Source organism: Chiloscyllium punctatum, chromosome 11 (genome assembly GCF_047496795.1).
Source record: "Chiloscyllium punctatum isolate Juve2018m chromosome 11, sChiPun1.3, whole genome shotgun sequence".
Taxonomy (NCBI): Eukaryota; Metazoa; Chordata; class Chondrichthyes; order Orectolobiformes; family Hemiscylliidae; genus Chiloscyllium; species Chiloscyllium punctatum.
In genome coordinates, this window is record NC_092749.1 from 32,692,822 (window position 1) to 32,712,471 (window position 19,650).

The 19,650-nt window shown below is 44.1% G+C and overlaps 1 protein-coding gene across 1 annotated transcript in view; it reads right to left on the reverse strand.

Moving 5' to 3' along the window:
- The window catches only part of LOC140482872 (CAP-Gly domain-containing linker protein 4-like), a 276,546-nt gene extending 259,697 nt beyond the window's left edge, over window positions 1–16,849 (reverse strand). Inside the window, exon 1 of the mRNA XM_072580592.1 lies at window positions 16,697–16,849. The gene's annotated coding sequence lies outside the window, so the exon portion shown is untranslated. The remainder of the gene's footprint in view (window positions 1–16,696) is intronic.
- Window positions 16,850–19,650: the final 2,801 nt, after the last annotated feature.

Below are 19,650 nucleotides of genomic sequence, written 5' to 3' on the forward strand. Positions count from 1 at the left end.
TTGGGGAGACTGGGCGCCTCCTAGCAGAGCGCTTTAGGGAACATCTCCGAGACACCCGCACCAATCAACCAAACCGCCCCGTGGCCCAACATTTCAACTCCCCCTCCCACTCTGCCGAGGACATGGAGGTCCTGGGCCTCCTTCACCACCGCTCCCTCACCACCAGACACCTGGAGGAAGAACACCTCATCTTCCGCCTCGGAACACTTCAACCCCAGGGCATCAATGTGGACTTCAACAGCTTCCTCATTTCCCCTTCCCCACCTCATCCTAGTTTCAAACTTCCAGCTCAGCACTGTATCCTTGACTTGTCCGGACTTGTCCGACCTGCCTATCTTCTTTTCCACCTATCCACTCCACCCTCTCCTCCTTGACCTATCACCTTCATCTCCTCCCCCACTCACCCATTGTACTCTATGCTACTCTCTCCCCACCCCCACCCTCCTCTAGCTTATCTCTCCACGCTTCAGGCTCACTGCCTTTATTCCTGATGAAGGGCTTTTGTCGATTTCGCTGCTCGTTGGATGCTGCCTGAACTGCTGTGCTCTTCCAGCACCATTAATCCAATCATGGCTGATGGGCATTTCAACTCCACTTACCCGCATTCTCCCCGTAGCCCTTAATTCCTTGTGACATCAAGAATCTATCAATTTCTGCCTTGAAGACATTTAGCGTCCCAGCCTCCACTGCACTCTGTGGCAATGAATTCCAAAGGCCCACCACTCTCTGGCTGAAGAAATGTCTCCGCATTTCTGTTCTGAATTTACACCCTCTAATTCTAAGGCTGTGTCCATAGGTCCTAGTCTCCTCACCTAACGGAAACAATTTTCTAGTGTCCACCCTCTCCAAGCCATGTTTTATCTTGTAAGTTTCTATTAGATCTCCCCGTAATCTTCTAAACTCCAATGAATGCAATCCCAGGATCCTCGGCCGTTCCTCATATGTTAGACATACCATTCCAGGGATCATCCGTGTGAATCTCCGCTGGACACGCTCCAGTGCCAGTATGTCCTTCCTGAGGTGTGGGGACCAAAACTGGACACAGTACTCCAAATGGGGCCTAACCAGAGCTTTATAAAGTCTCAGTAGCACAACAGTGCTTTTATATTCCAATCCTCTTGAGATAATTGACAACATTGTATTCGCTTTCTTAATCACGGACTCAACCTGCATGTTTACCTTTAGAGAATCCTCAACTAGCACTCCCAGATCCCTCTGTCCTTTGGCTTTACGAGTTTTCTCACCGTTTAGAAAGTAGTCCATGCTTGTATTTTTTTTTCCAAAGTGCAAGACCTCGCATTTGCTCACATTGAATTCCATCAGCCATTTCCTGGACCACTCTTCCAAACTGTCTAGATCCTTCTGCAGCCTCCCCACTTCCTCAGTACTACATGCCCGTCCACCTAACTTTGTATCATCGGCAAACTTTGCTAGAATGCCCCCAGTCCCTTCATCCAGATCATTAATATATAACGTGAACAGCTGCGGCCCCAATACTGAACCCTGCGGGACACCGCTTGTCACCGGCTGCCATTCCAAAAAAGAACCTTTTATCCCAACTCTCTGCCTTCTGTCAGACAGCCAATCCTCAATCCATACCAGTAGCTCACCTCGAACACCATGGGCCCTCACCTTGCTCAGCAGCCTCCCATGTGGCACCTTATCAAAGGCCTTTTGGAAGTCTAGGTAGATAACATCCACTGGGTTTCCCTGGTCTAACCTACTTGTCACCTCTTCAAAGAACTCCAACAGGTTTGTCAGGCATGACCTCCCCTTACTAAATTCATGTTGACTTGTTCTAATTCAACCCTGCTCTTCCAAGAATTTAGAAACCTCATCCTTAATGATGGATTCTAGAATTTTACCAACAACCGAGGTTAGGCTAATTGGCCTATAATTTTCCATCTTTTGCCTTGATCCTTTCTTGAAAAAGGGGGTTACAACAGCGATCTTCCAATCATCTGGGACTTTCCCTGACTCCAGTGACTTTTAAAAGATCTCAACCAACGCCTCCGCTATTTCCTCAGCCACCTCCCTCAGAACTCTAGGATGTAGCCCATCGGGGCCAGGAGATTTATCAATTTTAAGACCTTTTAGCTTTTCTAGCACTTTCTGTCATATTCAGTTCTGAGAGAGAGGCCAAGAAACTTAATACCTGGAGGGTGTCAAGTAAGTTCAAAGATACAAACGAACAGTTGTGATGCAAAAACTAATCTGTAACCTCCTGTGATTGTCGGGATAATGGCGGCCAATTACCACCTTAGCAGAAACCATCTCCTGAGTTCTATCCCAGTCTGTTGACATGATAATAGATAAAAGAAAGCAGTTCTGAGCAACAGACATGTTCATGTTTTCCCCTTCCAGGAATATACAAGAGAGAGGATTCTTTAAAAAATCATCTGCAAGTTGTTCTCAACATGTTGTTCTGTTCTAGTTTTATGGTGCTGGTGTGCTGCTCCAAAAGGTCAAAGAAGAACACCCAATAGGCATCCCTGCATTTGACAGTAAAGGAAAAAGTCTCTTTCACTGATAATTGGAAGTAAGTCACAAGCTAACCCAAGAATGCCTGGTCAAATTGGTTCCTTGTAAAACATAAATACATTGGAAACAAAAACAGTAATTACTGGGGAGGTTCAGCAGGTCTGGCAGCATCTGTGGAGAGAAGAGATTGTGGCACTAGAAAATCACAACAGGTCAGGCAGCATCCGGGCTTCCAGATGAAGGGCTTATGCCCGAAACATTGATTGTTTTGCTCCCCGGATGCTGCCTGACCTGCTGTGCTTTTCCAGACTCTGATCTCCAGCATCTGCAGTCCTCCCTTTCTCCTTCTGTGGAGATAAATCAAGGTTAATGTTTTGGATCGAGTGACCCTGCATGTGGCTACTATTAGGGGTCCTGCTAACCACTTCCACTGGTACCTTTTTCCTCTACTTTTTCTTCTCTCCATCCAAATCAATTCTCCATCCTGATCACCTGAACCAAGATGCTTTCTAACTATTGCACAAATGTCATTTTTGATTCCTTCCACCCCATGGATGCAATAGCTCAAGAAGGCAGCTGACCACAATCTTATGAAGGACAATACGATATGGACAATAAATTTTGGTCAACCCACAATTCCAACAACTTATGTATAAATTTTAAAAAAGGGTAGGTTCTTAGACTCTCTGCTGCTAGAGATGGTCATCACTTCGCACTTGTGTACCATAAATGTTACATGTTACCTTTCAACCTAAACCTAAACTCTTCAAGGTCTTGCCTACAAGCAGGGAAAGCCTGCTTCATTTTCTAACGAATTGTAAAAGAAGCTGACACTATGCATACATCTCTATTTCTGACCTAGGGAAAGGTAAGTGATGAAGTAACTGCAGATGATTGGCTGTAACCAATTCCGGTAAACTCGTCCAGCTTAGATTATTGGTTTTCAACAATCATGACCCTCTTACTTTGTCCTTGTATGACCGCAGTTGAGTTCTCTATCCAAATCTAATTCACTTAAATTATACAGTTTCTTGAGAAGTCATTTGATTAAATGTCACCTCGATGTCAATGCCAATCACTCTCACCCGACTTGTGGAATTCCAGTGACTTAGTCCATGTTTGGATCAAAGCTGTACTGAGGTTTGCAGCTCAATAAACCGTAAGCTTATATGAGAAGGCCATGACCAGGTTTTCTTAACAACACTATTTTTAACACTTGCTAGAACTTTGCTGATGGGACTGTGAATTACTGGATTGGATTTGTTCTGCTCTTTGAGGACAAAACATACTTGTCAGGTGTCAGTGTTGTAATTGTATTGGAACAGCTTGTTACAGGACCTGCTGGTTCTGAAGAATATCTTCAGTACTGAAGCATGGACAGTGTCAAGGCCTGTACTTGTATCTAATCTGCCCTGCAGTTTCATGCTGGTGCATGAAGTAAATCAAATTGGTTGATCACCTGTACTGTTAGGATCCACAGGATGAGTTCAAAACAGAACATTGAGTTTTTTGAAGAAGTAACAAAGACGATTAATGAGGGAAGAGCAGTAGATGTGATCTATATGGACTTCAGTAAGGTTTCAACAAGGTTCCCCATGGGAGACCAATTAGCAAGGTTCGATCTCATGGAATACAGGGAGAACGAGCCATTTGGATACAGAATTGGCTCAAAGGTAGAAGACAGAGGGTGGTGGTGGAAGGTTGTTTTTCAGACTGGAGGCCTGTGACCAGTGGAGTGCCACAAGGATCGGTGCTGGGCCCTCTACTTGTTGTCATTTACATAAATGATTTGGATTCTGCATAAGAGGTACAATTAGTAAGTTTGCAGATGACACCAAAATTGGACATGTAGTGTACAGCGAAGAGGGTTACCTCAGATTACAACAGGATCTGGACCAGATGGGCCAATGGGCTGAAAAGTGGCAGAGAGACTTTAATTCAGATAAATGTGAGGTGCTGCATTTTGGGAAAGCAAATCTTAGCAGAACTTATACACTTAATGGTAAGGTCCTAGGGAGTGCTGCTGAACAAAGAGACCTTGGAGTGCAGGTTCATAGTTCCTTGAAAGTGGAGTCGCAGGTAGATAGGATAGTGAAGAAGGCGTTTGGTATGGTTTCTTTGGTCACAGCACTGAGTATAAGGAATTGGGAAGTCATGTTGTGGCTGTACAGGACATTGGTTAGGCCACTGTTGGAATATTGCATGCAATTCTGGTCTCCTTCCTGTCAGAAAGATGTTGTGAAACTTGAAAGGGTTCAGAAAAGATTTACAAGGATGTTGCCAGGGTTGGAGGATTTGGAGGTATAGGGAGAGGTTGAACAGGCTGGGGCTGTTTTCCCTGGAGCGTCGGATGCTGAGGGGTGACCTTATAGAGGTTTACAAAATTATGAGGTGCATGGATAGGATAAACAGACAAAGTTTTTTCCCTGGGGTGGGGGAGACCAGAACTAGAGGGCATAGGTTTAGGGTGACAGGGGAAAGATATAAAAGAGACCTAAGGGGAAACTTTTTCACACAGAGGGTGGTATGCATATGGAATGAGCTGCTAGAGGAAGTTGTGGAGGCTGGTACAGTTGCAACATTTAAGACCATTTGGATTGGTATATGAATAGGAAGGGTTTGGTGGGATATGGGCCCGGTCCTGGCAGGTGGGATTAGATTGGGTTGGGATATCTGGTCAGATGGATGGGTTGGACCAAAGGTTCTGTTTCCATGTTGTACATCTCTATGACTCCTCACTTCTGTCTAGAAATAGTCGTCTTGATGTTTGTACTCATGAGTAAGACTCTACCATATTTGAGGATGGGAAATTCATGGAACCTCTTCCTCCCATTAACTTTTCAGTTCAACATCACCATTCGTATCTGGAAGTGATAAAACCGATCCATCTTAGCTGAACATCACTTAGCTTGGCCCATAGCATATTTCTTCCCCTATTTAGTGTGCATATATCCCTGTGTAGTAGTCTCACTAAATTAACCTCTCATTTTAAAGTACACCAGTTGCTGTTCCTGGCAAGTTCTTCTACAATCCATATTGAACCATGAGGCTGAATTTAAGGCCATACTCTGAAGTCAAGAGGACTTAAAATGTGTTGCTAGAAAAGCGAAGCAGGTCAGGCAGCATCAAAGGAGAAGGAGAATCGACGTTTCGGCATTCCTGAAGAAGGGCTTATGCCCGAAACGTCGATTCTCCTTCTCCTTTGATGCTGCCTGACCTGCTGTGCTTTTCCAGCAACACATTTTCAAGCTCTGATCCCCAGCATCTGCAGTCCTCACTTTCTCCTAGTCAAGAGGACTTAGTCAGCCTTCAGGTTCACCACCACTTTTTCAACGAAATAAGGGGTTGGGCAATAAGTGCTAGCCAGTGGTACTCACATCCCATGAAAAATTAAAGAAAAGGTACAATGCGGAGCACTCTGCTCACCTCTGCCCAAATTAAGTCCAAAGTGCTCCTGCCCGGCAACTAAAAAGGTTATCAAATGGCCAATTAATCACACTGATATTCAGCAGGTTAGTGATTTGCCATTGAAAAATAATTCAGTTGGCTAAACAAGCTTCCGATGGGAGTCTCTCGTTCAAATGCAGTTATTGCCTGATTAAGCAGCCCTGAATCAGGAAGGGAGAGGATGGCCCATTTACAGCAACCCTCCTTGATGCTAACCTTCTTGATCGCTATCCCATGAATCCAGTCCACCCTCGGTCATCCATGGCCCAGGTCCTTAGGTAGTCCTGGACCTCTGCCTGGGTGTGCGCTGATGGTTGTCATTGATCCTGATAGGCATATATTGCTTCAAGCCTTCCAAAAAAGAGGCAATGAAAGGCATTTTCCAACAGTTCTCCAGTTGATAGGCTAGAGTGCCATCACCTGCAGTAAATACTGCCCATGGATTTTTTATATACTTGAGCAAAAGATATGCCAGGTTAGAAAACCTACAGATTCTGGTGGAATATAATCCAGTTGATGTATAACAGAACCTTTTGGATATCTAGTTTTGATTCTAGATCTGCTTTGAATCTATTCCATTTAGCATGGAGGCACTGGCACACCAGCGAGACTGATAAATTTCAGGAGTCGCATTTTGGAAAGGCAAATCAGGGCAGGACTTATACACTTCATGATAAAGGTCCTGGGGAGTGCTGCTGAACAAAGAGACCTTGGAGTGCTGGTTCATAGTTCCCTGAAAGTGAAGTTGCAGGTAGATAGGATAGTGAAGGTGGTGTTTGGTATGGTTTTCTAGGTCACAGCACTGAGTATAAGGAATTGGGAAGTCATGTTGTGGCTGTACAGGACATTGGTTAGGCCACTTTTGGAATACTGTGTGCAATTCTGGTCTTCTTCCTATAGGAAGGATGTTGTGAAACTTGAAAGAGTTCAAGAAAAGGTTTGCAAGAATGTTGCCATGGTTGGAGGATCTGAATGATAAGGAGAGGTTGAATAGGCTGGGGCTGTTTTGCCTAGAGTGTTGGAGCTTGAGGGGTTTCATAGAAAATAGTTTAGCAGAATCCCTACAGTGTGGAAGCAGGCCTTTCAGCCCATCAAGTCCACACTGACCCCTCCTATTCATATACCCATCCAGATGTCTTTTAAACCACCCAAGTTTGGATGCCAGAGCTGTGAGGCAGCAGTGCTAACCACTGAGCCACTGTGCCCCCCACACTCATGGCACGTAAGGTAGACTCCCTCATTCCTGTTAAACATTGTGACAAGAATGATAGCAAGAAACATTCTGGTAATAGAATTGCAGGTGGTGAACACAAAAGAAAGGCAATAACACTAGAGACTAGATATTATAAAGCATTTTGAGCTTAAGGATAAGAACTTATAGGGGATTATAAAATTTGAGGGGTATGGATAGTGTAAATAGATAAGGTATTTTCCCAGAAGTAGAAAGGGTAGGTTTAGGGTGAGAAGGGAAAGATTTAAAAGGGACCTAAGGGCAACATTTTCACACAGAGTGTGGTGCATGTATGGAATGAGCTGCCAGAGGAAGTGGTGGAGGCTGGTACAATTACAACATTTAAAGGAATCTGGATGGGCACATGAATCGGAAGGGTTTAGAGCAATATGGGACAAGTGCTGGCAGGTGGGATTAGATTAGAATTGTAGAGTCATAGAGCTGTACAGCAGGGAAACAGACCCTTCGTTCCAACTCTTCCATGCTGACCAGAAATCCTAATCTAATCTAGCCCCACTTGCCATCACCCAGCCCATATCCCTCCAACCCCTTCCTATTCATATACCGATCCAGATGCCTTTTAAATATTGCAATTGTACCAGCCTCCACCACTTCCTCTGGCAGCTCATTCCTTACATGCACCACCTTCTGCATGAAAAAGTTGCCCCTTGAGTCTCTTTTATACCTTTCCCCTCTCACCCTACACCCATGCTTTCCAGTTCTGGACTCCCCCAGTCCAGGGAAAAGACTTTGGCTATTTATCCAATCCACGCCCTTCATGATTTCATAAACCTCTATAAGGTCACCCCGAGCCTCCAACGCTCAAGGGAAAACAGCCTCAACCTATTCAAGCCTTCCCTATAGCTCAAATTCTCCAACCTGGGCAACTTCCTTGTAAATCTTTTCTGAACCCATTCAAGTTTCACAACACCTTTCTGATAAGGAGACCAGAATTGCAAGCAATATTCCAAAAGTGGCCTTACCAACATCCTATACAGCCGCAACATGACCTCCCAACTCCTGTACTCAATACTCTGACCAATTAAGGAAAGCATACCAAACCTCCCCCTCTCTGAGGCTGAACGTGCTGTTCTCAGCAAAGGACTCAGCTTTGTACCCTTACGTCCCCACCTCAATGAATTCCAGGCTCGACATGATGCTGAGCTCTTCTTCCATCGCCTTCGCGCTCACTTCTTTGGACAAGAGTCCTCCCCCCCGCTCCACCTATCCTTTCACATCCCTCCAACATTCCACCTCTAATTGGACACCCCCACCAGGACACTTTCCTGCCCTCGATCTTTTCATTGACAATTGTCAATGGGACACTGGCCGCCTTAATTTCTCTGCCCCTCTTACCCATTCCAACTTCTCTCCATCCGAACTTTCTGCCCTTCGCTCCCTTAGGTCCAACCCCAACCTTGTCATCAAACCTGCTGACAAAGGGGATGCTGTTGTTGTCTGGCATACTGACCTCTACCTCGCAGAGGCTGAGCGCCAACTCTCAGATTCCTCCTCCTACCTCCCCCTGGAGCATAACCACACCACTGAGCATCAAGCCATAGTCTCCAACACTGTGACTGACCTTATTTCCTCCGGATGTCTCCCCCCCCCACAGCTTCCAACCTCATAGTTTCCCAACCCCGGACAGCCCATTTCTACCTACTCCCCAAAATCCACAAGAAGGTCTGTCCCGGTAGGCCCACTGTGTCAGCATGCTGCCTCACTGAACTTCCTCCTACCTTGACTCCATTCTTACTCCTCTGGTTCACCCCCTCCCCACCTACATCCGGGATTCCTCTGATGCCCTGTGACACATTGACAGCTTTCAATTCGAAGGCCCTAACCACCTTCTATTCACCATGGATGTGCAATCTCTTTACACCTCCATCCTACACCAAGACGGCTTGAAAGCTCTTTGCTTCTTTATCTAAAAGAGGCCTAAACAATCTCCATCCACCACCACTCTCCTCTGCCTGGCTGAACTTGTTCTCTCTCTCAACAACTTCTCCTTCAACTCATCCCATTTTCTCCAAATCAAAGGTGTAGCAATGGGTACCCACATGGGTCCTAGCTATGCCTGCCTTTTCTGGGGTATGTGGAACATTTCTTGTTCCAGGCCTACCCAGGTCCCCTCCCACAACTGCTTTATCGGTACATCAATGACAATTTCGGTGTGGCTTCATGCTCTCATCCTGACCTGGAAAAATTCATAAACTTTGCTTCCAGTTTCCATCCCTCCATCACCTTCACCTGGTCTATCTCTGACACTTGCCTTCCTTTCCTTGACCTTTGTCTCCATTTCCAGCAATAGTCTATCCACTAATATCCATTACAACCCACTGACTCCCACAGCTATCTGGACTACAGCTCTTCTCACCCTACGTCCTGTAAGGACTCTATCCCTTTCTCTCAGCTCCTTTGCCTCCACCGCATTTGTTCCGATGAGGCCACTTTCCAAAGTGGTGCTCTTAATACGTGCTCCTTCTTTCCCAACCGTGGCTTCCCACCTACAGTTGCTGACAGGGCTCTCGACAGCATGCAGTCCATCTCCTGGGCCACGACCCTCACCCCCTCCCTCTCCTCCCAGAACAAGGATAGGGTCCCTCTTGTTCTCATCTTTCACCCCACCAGCCTTCATACGCAAAGAATAATCCTCCGTCATTTTTGCCAACTCCAACACGACACCAACACTAAACACATCTTCCCTTCCTCCCCCTATCTGCGTTCCACAGAGATCATTCTCTCTGGGACAACCTAGTCCACTCCTCCATCACACCTAACACCTCTCCCATCACACAAGGCACCTTCCCATGCAATCTCAGAAGGTGCAACACCTGCCCCTTTACCTCTTCCATGCTCACCATCCAAGGCCCCAAACACTCATTTCAGATTAAGCAGTGTTTCACTTGTTTGAGAGCGTTTCACTCTCAAGTTCACTCTTTCTATTTGGTCAATTGCATTCATTGCTCCCAATATGGTCTCCTCTATATCAGAGAGAAAAAATGCCAACTGGGTGATCACTTTGCTGAGCACCTTCGGTCTGTACACAATCAGGTCTTGGACCTTCCCGTGGCTTGCCACTTCAACACACAATCCTGCTCCCATGCCCACATGTCTGTCCTTGGTCTGCTGCAATGTTCCAGTGAAGCTCAACGCAAACTGGAGGAACAGCATCTCATCTTCTGACTAGGCACGTTACAGCCTGCCGGTCTCAACACTGAATTCAACAACTTCAGATGATTATCCCATCTCGACCCCTCTGTTTTCACTCTGCTCTATAATTTTATTTTTTTTTAAATATATTTCTTTCACTGTTCTGTACCTCTTATTTCTTGATTGTCTCTCTTTCTCTCACTCCCCACACTCTCATAATCTTTTTCCTCTCCTCTTCCCCCTTTGCTACCCTTCTCCCCTATTTTCCATTTTGCCTTTGCTTCACCCATCCCCCCCCATATTTTGTCACATAGCACTGGCTTCAGTCTTGGTCATTCACAGCTCCTAATCTCCCTATAATCTCTCTATACACTGTCATTATCACCTCTTTATTGCTACCATTGCTTCTGGAGCCATGACTCACCTTCTCTCAGCCTATTATAAATACCTCCCTATTTCTTTTTTCTAGCTTTGACAAAGGGTCAGTTAGACTCCAAACATCAGCTCTTTTCTCTCCTTACAGATGCTGTAAGACTTGCTGAGACTTTCCAGATTTTCTCTTTTTTGATACCAAACACCTTCTTCACTATCCTATCTATCTGCAATTCTACTTTCAAGAAGCTATGAATCTCCACTCCAAGGTCTCTTTGTTCAGCAACACTCCCCAGGACCTTACCATTAAGTGTATAAATCCTGCTAAGATTTGCTTTCCCATGGGGAATCTTGTCGAATGCCTTGCTGAAGTCCATATAGATCACATCTACCGCTCCGCCCTCATCAATCCCCTTTGTTACTTCTTCAAAAAACTCAATCAAGTTTGTGAGACATGATTTCCCACGCACAAAGCCATTTAACTATCCCTAATCAGTCCTTGCCTTTTCAAATACATGTACACCCTGTCCCTCAGGATTCCCTCCAACAACTTGCCCACCACCGACGTCAGACTCACTGATCTATAGTTTCCTGGCTTGTCGTTACCAACTTTCTGAAACAGTGGTACCACGTTAGCCAACCTCCAGTTTTCCGGCACCTCACCTGTGACTATCGATGATACAAATATCTCAGCAAGGGGCCCAGCAATCACTTCCCTAGCTTCCCACAGAGTTCTAGGGAACACCTGATCAGGTCCTGGGGATTTATCTACCTTTATGCATTTCAAGACACTTCAAGACAGCACTTTCTCCTCTGTAATATGGACATTTTTCAACATGTCACCATCTATTTCCCTATATTCTATATCTTCCATATCCTTCTCCACAATAAACACTGATGCAAAATACTCGTTTAGTATCTCCCCATCTCCTGCAGCTCCATACAAAGGCCGCCTTGCTAATCTTTGAGGGATCCTAGTTACCCTTTTGTCCTTAATGTATTTGTAAAAACCCTGTGGATTCTCCTTGTCTCTATTTGCCAAAGTTATCTCGTGTCCCCTTTTTTGTGCTCTTGATTTCCCTCTTAAGTTTACTCCTACTGCCTTTATACTCTAAGGACTCACTTGATCTGTCCTGTCTGTACGTGACATATGCTTCCTTCTTTTTTTAACCAAATCTTCAATTTCTCTAGTCAACGAGCATTCCCTACACCTACCAACCTTTCCTTTCACCCTGACAGGAATATAATGTCTCTGGACTCTCATTATCTCATTTCTGAACCCTTCCCATTTTCCAGCTGTCCCTTTACCTGTGAACATCTGCCCCCAATCAGTTTTTGAAAGTTCTTGCCTAATACCATCAAAATTAGCCTTTCTCCCATTTAGAACTTCAACTTTTAGATCTGGTCTATCCTTTTCCATCACTATTTTAAATCTAATAGAATTATGGTCGCTGGCCCCAAAGTGCTTCCCCACTGACGCCTCAGTCACCTGCTCTGCCTTATTTCCCAAGAGTAGGTCAAGTTTTGCACCTTCTCTAGTAGGTACATCCACATACTGAATCAGAAAATTGTCTTCTACACACTTAACAAATTCCTCTCCATCTAAACACTTAACACTATGGCAGTTCCAATCTATGTTTGAAAAGTTAAAATCCCCTACCATAACCATCATGTTATCCTTGCAGATAAATCTTCTTACAAGTTTGTTTCTCAATTTCCCACTGACTAATTGGGAGTCTATAATACAATCCCAATAAGGTGATCATGTTTTTCTTATTTCTCAGTTCCACCTAAGTAACTTCCCTGGTTGTATTTCCTGGAATATCCTCCCTAAGTACAGCTGTAACGCTATTCTTTATCAAAATCGCCACTCCCTCTCCTCTCTTGCCTCCCATTCTATCCTTCCTGTAGCATTTGTATCCTGGAACATTAAGCTGCCAGTCCTGTCCATCCCTGAGCCACATTTCTGTTGTTGGTATGATATCCCAGTCCCATGTTCCTAACCATGCCATGAGTTCATCTGCCTTCACCGTTAGGCCTCTTGCTTTGAAATAAATGCAGTTTAATTTATCAGCCCTACCTTGTTCTCTGCTTTGTCCCTGCCTTCTCTGACTGTTTGATTCCCTTCTTCTCTCAACTGTACCAGGCTCAGATTGATCTCTTTCCTCACTATTTCCCTAGGTCCCCCCCATTGCCCGCCCCCCATTCCCCACCATACCGTCCCCCCACACACATTTTACTAGTTTAAATCCTCCCAAGCAGCTCTATCAATTCTCCTTACCAGTACATTAGTCCCCTTCCCATTCAGATACAATCCATCCATCTTGTTCAGGTCACTTCTACTCTAGAAGAGATTTCAATAATCCAACAATGTGAACACTTCTCCCATACACCAGCTCCTCAGTTACACATTCATCTGCTCTATCCTCCTATTCTTATCCTCACCAGCTCATAGAACTGGGAATAATCCAGATATTACTACCCTCGAGGACCTTTTAAATTCCTGCCTAACTTTCTATATTCTCCCTTCAGAATCTCATCCTATTCCCTTCCCATGTCATTGCTTTCAATGTGTACAATAACCTCCTGCTGGTTCCTCTCCCCCTTGAGAACAGTCTGCACCCTCTCTGAGATATCCTTGATCCTGACACCAGGGAGGCAACACACAATTCTGATTTTTCAATGCTGGCTACAGAAACTTCTATCTGTGCCTCTGACTAGGCAGTACCCCAACGCAATCAATCGCTTGGAACCCGACGTACCCCTCATTACATTAGAGTCTGTTCTGATACCAGAAGCCTGGCTGCTCGTGCTACATTCTCCTGAAAATCCATCAGCCCTACATTTTCCAAAGCAGCACACTTGATTGAAATGGGGATAATCACAGAAAACTCTGCATTACCTGCCTACCTCTCTTACCTCTCCTGGAGTTAACCCATCGATATGACTGTATCTGCGGCTTTTCTCCCTCCTATAACTGCCTTCCATCACACCCCCTTGCTCTTGTAAAGTCCTCATTACCTCGAACTGTCGCTTCAACTGATCCACTTGATTTGATAGGATTCGTGACCAACGGCATTTATTGCAGGTATAAGCCTCCGAAACAGGTAAACTCTCCCTAAGCTCCCACATCCGACAAGAAGACCATATCTCTCTACTAAAGGCCATTTTTGCTACTTCCAATCTACAGACCAGAAAATTGCACTTACTTATTTCTCTACAAAACACTGCTCCAGGCCAACTTAATACTTAAGTGACATATTTCAATAAAATATTTAATGAAGAAAGAACCCACTCTATTCACTATTGTAGATTTACAGCAAGGCTATCCATTTAAAACTATCCACTTATCTGTTTCTGTGCTGTGACCTCTCCCAAAGAGGTTCCTCCAAGATTAGTTGTGAATTTCGCTGTTTGTTAAGTTTTCCGTGATACACTCCGATGTCCAGCGATACATGAATTAAACAGCAAAGGCAGTAACTGCGCAGGTTCACTGCAGTGTCAGTTAGCAATGTGGGTTTCTTTCTCTCTCTCTCTCTCTCTCTCTCTCTCTCTCCCCAACACTGACCATATGTTGCCAATTGTCTATCCTTCTCTCTTTTAAAAGTGCCGTTGTTTTGACTTTTTTTTCTCCAAAGTTCCAGAACAATGCAACAGCATATAAAACAATAATTGCTGCTCCTGAAGTTCAAGGAAATCACCTCCAACACCTAAAATACCTCAAAAAACAGCAGCCCGTCACAGCCAGAAACCTTTCCCCTTACAGCCAGAATTTTTTAAATTTAGGATATCTAGTTGGCATGGATGAGTTGGACCAAAGGGTCTGTTTCTGTGCTGTACATTTCTATGACTCTATGTTCTCTCATGTTACATCGTCACCAGCTACACATCCAACCAGAGAGCTATGCCCTTTAAGACACAACTAGATGAGTCAGTAGCAATGTTACCAAGTTACTATTTGTAAACGACATTGATGCTCACCCATCTAGAGTGTATTCTGTGCCTTGCTACCTTGAATGTTTCATCCAAGCACAACACATCCTACTTGTAGAACAAGACACGCCCTAAAATGGTGATGGAGAGGTCCAGCATTGACTGAAAGGTATGATTCTAATTATTATTACATTCAGGCTTTTTCTTGACCAATCTGTGGCACAATTTTCAAAATTTTAGCACAGATTACTCGACTTTAGCAAGGACTTTGTAGGGTTGACTGAGCTGGGGGTGTTAAGGCCATTAAGACAGTAAGAGTTGACTGCATGTGCAGTGATAGTTCCGTTTTCTTATATTTCTTTCATTTTATATTTCTTGTACTTTTTTGTACTGGTGTTAATACAACAGAAAGGCTCCCTCAGACAATTTAACAGGCAGTCGAGAGTCAAATACATTACAGGTACTTCTCTGATAACACGCGTTCCGGCAGCATGACTTGCTTATGACGTCACTGAGGAATTAAGGAAAGGTATTTTTGAGAACGCTTGCCTACGTTCTCAATGCACGTTTCCAGCTGTGATCGTTTCGCGCGCTTCCTTCTGCGCATCTGCCAATGCCTGCGCCGAAGTCTCTGCACCGGTCTGTTCATGTGCCGATGTCGCGCTAGTCTTCGTGCCGTACTCCGCACGTGCCAGTCCAGTCTTCGTGCCATTCTGCACATGCGCCAATGTCAGCTGCTGACAGAGCACTTTCTGTGAGGGGTACTGTACAGAGAGCAGCTTCCTGTGAAGGGTACACTACTACTAAATAATCCTTTTTTTGAAAAAAAATGGAGGGGCATTGTGACAAGAATGTTAGCAAGTAGCATCCTGGTAATAAAATTGTAGTGGTGAACGCAAAAGAAAGGGTATAACACTGAAATCGAAGCTAGATATTATAAAGCATTCTGACCATAAGGAGAGAATATGTGATATATCTCGCTTAACAGGAATGAGGGAGTCTACCTTATGCACCATGATAACCCTCTGTCCCTGCATTAATTTTTTTTAATGTACTGTGTTAAATTTACTTTTGTTTCATTGATAAATAAGATTTATATCTTCATTCGGGCTGTCCCAGACTTTGTGTTAGACGTTTGGGTGATTTTTGAGCCATCAGAAGTGATATTTTTGCTGGTCTGCTCCTAACCCCAAAATCCAGAGGGGCATGTTTAGGATAAATAGACAAGGTCTTTTCCCTGGAAGTAGGGGTGTCCAGAACTAGAGGTTTGGGGTGAGAGGGGAAAAATTTAAAAGGGACCCAAGGGGCAACTTTTTCACACAGAGGGTGGAGCGTGTATGAAATGAGCTGCCAGAGGAAGTGGTGGAGGCTGGTACAATTGTAGCATTTAAAATACATCTGGATGGGTAGATGAATAGGAAGGGTTCAGAGGGACATGGGCCAAGTGCTGGCAAATGGGACTAGATTAGGTTAGGATATCTGGTCAGCATGCACAGTCGGACATAAGGGTCTGTGTTTCCATGCTGTATATCTCTATGACTTGTCCCATAGGCCCCGTTATTTAAATTATGCGATTTTCTATTAAGCGAGGTTTCCCTGGAGCAACGACGGCGTAAGAGGAGAACTACCTGTACTCTACGGTCTGTTGTCACAAATACGTCAAAACATGTAAGGACAGCACATCGCCTTTTCTAAAGAATATCAGGGAACCCAAAAGATTTTATTGCACTCCAGTATCTGCATGTTCACTACTACCGGTAATAGCTTAATTCCACATCTATTTACTCAACTGAATTTAAATTCCTCCAGTGATGGGATGTGAACTCGCCTCCGAATCATTGGTTCAGCCCTCAGGATTATGATCCATGTATAAAACCACTAAACCAGCCAAATCCCTAAACGATCATACTACACCTGATGGGTTCTGTTAACATCGGACAACGGATTGTATTACGTTTATCTCCGGTTTCCAATATCCGTTCAACACTGACCAAAAATAAACAAAACATGTACGACATGTCCGACCATTAAAACATATCGTCACCCGGCAATTTAAGCAGTTTAAAGACATTGCCTTACCCTGTGAAGAGTGCCGGTTTACCCAGTGCCGATGATCAGAATTCAGCGCTCGGTGCTGAGGGCTGTGACAGATTCTGTACCGAGTAACATGATCGCTGCAGTGACGCCAGGTGCAAGTAACAGGGCCCCAACTCGCGCTCTGACTCCTCCACGGGACGGAGGCGGGCCGACACCAGTGCGCAGGCGCCGCCTCGAGCGGCCTAGCTCGGTTAGGGCTGCTACAGTATTTGAAATGGGAGCAGTTTAACTGACCAGGGGCTGCCCTAGGTCAGGGCATGAATGGTGCTCATAATTACTGTGTCACTCTAAACCAGTGGCTCACAATTCGGATGTTTGTGTATGAAATTCAGGCTGACACTTTAGAGCAGATATCGAGGAAGAATAATCTGTTCTGTCTCTGTCCTGTGCATCGAAAAGCCGGTTTGCCAATATTTAACTTCAGCCAGTATCAGCAAAAACGATATTGTCATCGATTTGGTGCGTGGGACCCTGCGGTGCACAAATTGATTGCATTGCATGGATACTAAGCTGGTATTACGAAGATACTTCGTATTTTGACTTGCCCTGAAGTTGTAAAAGCAGGTTAGTTTTGTAATTGGTGTATTGAACGATCTTTGTGGTGGCAGGTGCCGAATTGTGATGACAATACGCATAAAACAAGTAGTTCATTCTCATTAAAATCAAAAAATAAATAATAGGTTTCAAACTTGTGATAATTTCAGCATACAAATAATATGTATTGCAAAATGTACTCAAGTTCTTAAGTTGTCAAATTGAGTCCTCAATCATTTTCATACTATTTGAAATCATTAAAGCAGCGAATTGGATTATCTCTATTAGGTCTACGTCTTGTTTGTGGAATAACGCTTTTTAAAATCCTTTCATCGCAGAGTCATTTTTGTGGGGTTGTGGTAAGGGTCAGTCGTAATATGCTGAAAATGTGTTGCTGGAAAAGCGCAGCAGGTCAGGCAGCATCCAAGGAACAGGAATCCTGAAGAAGGGCTGATGCCCGAAACGTCGATTCTCCTGCTCCTTGGATGCTGCCTGACCTGCTGCGCTTTTCCAGCAACACATTTTCAGCTCTGATCTCCAGCATCTGCAGTCCTCACTTTCTCAGTCGTAATATGGGAAATTCTAAACTTTTCTAGCTACGTTCAGACAGCTTTTTCACCTTTTCAGCAAAGGAACACATAAACAACTCGTTATGTTAGAACAGCTTTGGCATGTGTATAAAGGGCATGTGAATACACAAGCGTGTTAAATAAGAAACTGAGCAGACCTAGCACTATCAGTGAAGAGAAGCAATTTCGATTTCTGGATTAGTGGTGCTGGAAGAGCACAGCAGTTCAGGCAGCATCCAACCAGCAGCTCGTTGGATGCTGCCTGAACTGCTGTGCTCTTCCAGCACCACTAATCCAGAATTTGGTTTCCAGCATCTGCAGTCATTGTTTTTACCTAGAAGCAATTTAGAGTCCAGTGATCCTCCAGAACACATAGCTGCCAGGAAAACATGTTTTTGCTGATGGGGAAGGGATGTGGAGGAATGAAGAACAGGTAGGTAGATGGAGAGGGAAGGCCAGAGAGAGAAAGGGCAACAGGGTAGGCAGAGGAAGGGATAGAAAATAATGGGGTGTACGAGTAGAGTTATAGAGCACGGAAACAGACCTTTGAATCCAACCAGTCCATGCCAAACATAATCTTAAACTAAACTGGTCCTATGTACCTGTTCCTGGCCCATATCCCTCCAAACTTCCTATTTATATGCCTATCCAAATCTCTTTTAAACATTGTAATTGAACCTGCATCCACCACTCCTCAGGAAGTTCATTCCACACAGGAACCTTCCTCTTAAAAAACAACTTTTCCTGGGGTTGTTTTTAAAACATCGAAGTCTGCATTCTCGAGACTCCATTTCTTTCTCCACATTAAAAACGGACATGAAATATCCATTTAGAATCTTTCCCATGTCCTGGGGTTCAACATATATTTTCACTGGATGATTTTTCAGAAATAGCTTCTCTAGTTACAACAGTTATATATTCTTTAAACAAAAACACCATCCCCACCTCCCCCGACCCACTGCCATCCTTATCCATGTCTCACCCAAATTTCTGTAATAGCTATGATGTCCCAATCCCATGTTCTTAAACATGCCAAGTTCATCACCCTTACCTTAAGACCCCTTGCATTGAAATAAATGCAGTTTAGTTCTTCAGAGTTACTACAAATTCTGATTCTGTCTAGTCTTTCTTTTCTAACTGATATGCTGTCTTCACATTCAGAAAACTGTTATTTGGAATTCTTCCAATCCACCTCTCCATCAGTATAAAGTCTCTCTTAATGGAACGAGCAAATCTCCCCGCTAAGATTTTGGTTCCTTTCCAGTTGAGGTTAGACCCATTCTTTTTGAAAAGGCCTATCCCAAAAGACATTCCACTTGTCCAAAAAACTGAATCCCTGAACAATAGTCTTCAGCCATTGATTTATCTCCTTTATCTTTTTTGTTCACTCCCTCGTTCGAGTTGGCATTTGGAATAAACCAGAAATTACTACTTTGAAGGTTTTTTTAAAATCTTCTACCTAACCTCCTAAATTCACTCCATACTGCTTTAATCTGTCCCTAAAAATGTCTTTCCTATCAATGTGTACAATAATTTATGGCTTCTTAACCTCACTTTTAACAATATGCTTGAAAAGTTTTGATGTCCTTTAATCCTAGCTCCAGGAAAGCAACAAACCAACCTAAATTTACACTTCTGCCAGAGTCTCCTGTCTATGCCCCTGACAGGAGAGTCCCCATAACAATAATTCTATTAAATATTGTCAAATGCTGCTTGACATAAAAATCATTCCAGGTGTCCAATTATTGACTGACCTTTCAGTTTTCCTCAGAGACTACTCCCTTCAACAGCTCCAAAAACGTAATATCCATTTGATAGAGGAATAGCCACCTG